Below are 4,105 nucleotides of genomic sequence, written 5' to 3'. Positions count from 1 at the left end.
TAGTGTGGTTCGTTCACTAATCCAATGTATAATAATCTAATCCTATGAATACTTATCAAATCATTATCGTTATCATTAATGGGAACATAGATTATGAACATAATAATAATAATAATCATAATAAACACATGTTAATCCAATAAACAGAGTTCTGCCTGTAAAAGAGTACAGATAATAAATGAGAGGAATACAAAGGAATCTTAGCTTAATGACGATTCCTTAGAAGTTAGTCACGACGCTTCCTCTGATTCTCCTGGACTCGACATGGAACACTAGGAGTTGATTAACATGGGAAAGGACAGCTCGGAGAATTCTTCTCACACGCTGCAAAATAAATGTTTACAGTAGCAACAAATTAAACTACTGGATTTCTATGCTCAATAAATTAATATTAATGGTAAATGAAGGATAATGACCTGTGATTTATTGTTGTTATACGTCGTCACGACAAGCTACCCAGCTATAAGTCTACACCCTATCAGATGCATCAAATAAGGATAAGATACTTAGCTAATATGGGCACTGTGTAAGTTTAGGCTTGCCGAAATTCGCGTCCCAGGCTCTGGTTTAGCCTATCCTGGATAATGACGCGCTTCACTGGCCGGTCACGTGGAGTCACAAAGAACCAAAATTTAACAGGTTCCGTGAATGACACTGACATCAGGTGAAGGTATTGTCTGCAAGGCTCTTCACGCCTCACAGTGGCGACTTTCTTCTGGAGAATGGATAGCGTTTACCCTGATGACTGGGTAATGGCGTCTCCTCGTGAGCAACACGTGAACAGGTCCGCTCGGGAGCGTTTCAGCACGTGCACTGGCGTCTTCTCCCGCACCACTCCGCGTCCCGCGTTTATTAACCAAATTATTATTATGGATATCATCATTTCTCGCGGTTGTGCTTGAAATGCTCGGGTTAGGACGGGTTTATTATTTGGAAGAGTTAAATATTATTATTTGCCAGTGCTTTGATAGTAAACGTATAATGGAGAAGAATTAATGTCTCTCCATGGCATTCACGCGTGACGTTAATTTTTATTACTAGATATCTGCTATAACTATAAACTCTCTATTTGGCTTTAGTTGGAGGTCAGTTTATCTGTAATTAATTATCACACAGAACACCGTTTGTTATAGAGAATCGAATTCAATTCTCAGGCACATTGGACATAAATGTGTTTATTACAATGAAATCTGACGCAATACTGGCGTCGGGTGACGTAAGAATTCTAGCCTTATTGTACAGATGTAATTATTAGTACATGCTAACTCTACGTTGGGTTAATTTCATTCACTACAATGATTAGTAGAATTAGTAATAATTAATGAGAATACAACAGTGTTGTATTTAGTGTTGGAAATTTCCAACATAACTCCGGGGGGAGGATTCTAGGGTCGTAGTGTACTGTGGAGTACTGACCTATCCCGAAGTTGAGATTAATATTAGTATATTAGTATGTTAATATGTTAGTATGTTAGTACACACATAACGAACGTCCCGTATTTATCAAGGACTTACAAGAAACTTAAGTCTTGCTAATTTCATGTCAAATGAAACATGTTATTTATAGCCTACACAATAATTAAAGATTTTAAATCACACAATTTAAACAACAGAATCCACTGGGATGTGAATATCCTGGGTCATAGTGACTTGTAATGGTTTTTATGTGATATCACACCGCAGTATCATCATAGTTATCTAAATTGGATGTAAAAGGAATTACTCTTGTTCAGAGTTGTAATAGGCTTGCAAATTCCGCCTACATTGTTGAGCAGCAGCTCTAGTGGGGCGGTTGCTTGGAGGATCAGAATTATCGTCCTCGGGAATTACTGGGGAAACTGGATCTGGCTGATATTCTCTCTCAGTCAATTCAAGGGGAACCAGCTTCTCTAAAGTTTTTAGAGTAGTGTTGCCTCGGCATAAAACTTTAACTACTCTTAGGACACCTTGATGATCTGGATGAATGGCAACAATTTTGCCTATAGGCCACTCTGACCTTGGTCCATCACTGTCGACTAGTACTAGGTCCCCTGGTTTTAATTGCACTTTATTGTAAGGACTCGAAGCTCCGTAGTGGTACTCTCGTAGAGCTGTGAGGTATTCTCGAGTCCACACCTCATTCCACCTGTTATAACTCTGGAGAGATGCTGGTAGCTTTCCACCAAGTCTCCTCTGGTCACATGTGACGGGTCTACAGGGTCCTCTTCGGCTAAAGGGATAAGAGGGCTCAGTAGACCTCCATGGATCAAGTGCGAGGGACTCAGAGGTTCTCTCTGGGTGAAATCATCAGACAGGTAGGTTATTGGGCGGTTATTGACTCGCGCCTCGATTTCCACAACAATAGTTTGGAGTTCGGAGTAACAGGCCTTTTGTCTGTGTAGAGTTTTCCTTAAACACTTCTTGACTGTGCCTACCATTCGCTCATAGAATCCACCTTGCCAAGGGACTCTCGGTGCTATGAATTTCCAGTGACATTGTCGTCTCTGTAGAACCGACTGTACTTCTGGGTGGTTCCAGACTTCTTGCAAACAAGTTTCTCATGCCACAAAATTGGAACCATTGTCCGATATCATTAATTTGGGACAAGATCTGCGAGCAGCAAATCTGCGGAAAGCCTGGATGAAGGCTTCAGCACTCATATCTGAAGTGACTTCTAAATGTACGCCTCTGGTTGTAGCACATGTAAAGAGACAAATGTATGCCTTCACTGGTATATTATCTGGGTTTCCAGTGAGAAGTAAGGCTCCTGTGTAATCAACACCAGTGGTTTCGAAAGGACGAAGATGAACCACTCTCTCTTCTGGGAGTGGTGGAGGTCCTGGGTAAGGACATACTCTAGCGTCGAATCTCTTACAGATTACACAAGATTTAATAATTGACTTAACTGTCTGACGACCTTGAGGAAGCCAGTACTTTTGTCTAAGGTCGGTGAGAGTATCAAACACTCCACCATGTAAAGTACCATATTGATGGTGATGTAAAACAAGAAGTTTAGTGATGATGTGGTGACGAGGTAGAAGAATTGGATTCTTTGTATCCAAGTCAATTTTTGCATGAAGCAAACGTCCTCCACATCGTAGTATGTCATGAGTGTTGGCATCGTACCAGATGCCTAGAGACTTAGTTAATTTATCTGGAAGATTTTCATATTCGCTTCCATATGTCTCTTGTTGTGCACGTTTGATCCAGTAGAGGATAGGATTGGGAAACTTATGTCGAATTCCTATCTTAGCAAGAAAATCAAACACATGTGCAGTCACTCTTAATAATTTGCTTAAGTTAGAATAATGGTGAGGATCAATGGCTAATGTTCGTTGAGGTTCTGGTTCTTTCATGGGAGTGGTGATATTGGTCACTATGACTTGTGGCTTTTGTTTGGGCCACTGACCACCAACAAGCCATGAAGGTCCATTGAACCACAGCGAAGACTTGACAAGTTGTTTTAATGTTAATCCTCGAGATAAATAATCTGCAGGATTGTCCTTAGTAGGAACATGTCTGAATTTATATCCAGCAGATAACTCATGAATCTCCCTAACGCGATTACTGACGTAGGGAGTTTTGTTGTTGTTGTTTCTTCCCCATTGTAAGACTGCCTCGTTGTCTGACCACACTACAATCTCACCAAAGTGGATATTATTGAGTGTCTTTGCCAGGCAATGAGCCAATCTTACTCCCACCAGCAATGCAGTCAACTCCATTTGAGGCAAAGATCTCTTCTTAATGGGAGCAACTCTTGCTTTAGATGTGAGCAAAATTGATTGTGCATTATTAACTAAATAGGCTACTGCGCTATATGCTTTGCCAGAGGCATCGCAGAAAACGTGCAAATTGGTGGGTAAGTTTGGTCCTGAAGCATTACGAGGAAATTTCAAAACGCCTAACTGATTAAAATCCGTTGAGAGTATTTGCCATTTAGCTTGTAACTCACTTGGTAACGGATCATCCCATCCCATATGTTGTTGCCAGCACTCCTGCATTAGGAGTTTGCCCCTTATTAATATAGGACTAAGTAGGCCTAAAGGGTCAAATGGTTGACTGACAAACGAGAGCAGTGTTCTCATGGTAAGGGTTGTATTATCAGTTTGTACTGACTTGACATTCA

The sequence above is a fragment of the Procambarus clarkii genome, chromosome 24 (assembly GCF_040958095.1).
Source record: "Procambarus clarkii isolate CNS0578487 chromosome 24, FALCON_Pclarkii_2.0, whole genome shotgun sequence".
NCBI classification, from domain to species: domain Eukaryota; kingdom Metazoa; phylum Arthropoda; class Malacostraca; order Decapoda; family Cambaridae; genus Procambarus; species Procambarus clarkii.
This window is presented reverse-complemented; position numbering follows the sequence as displayed.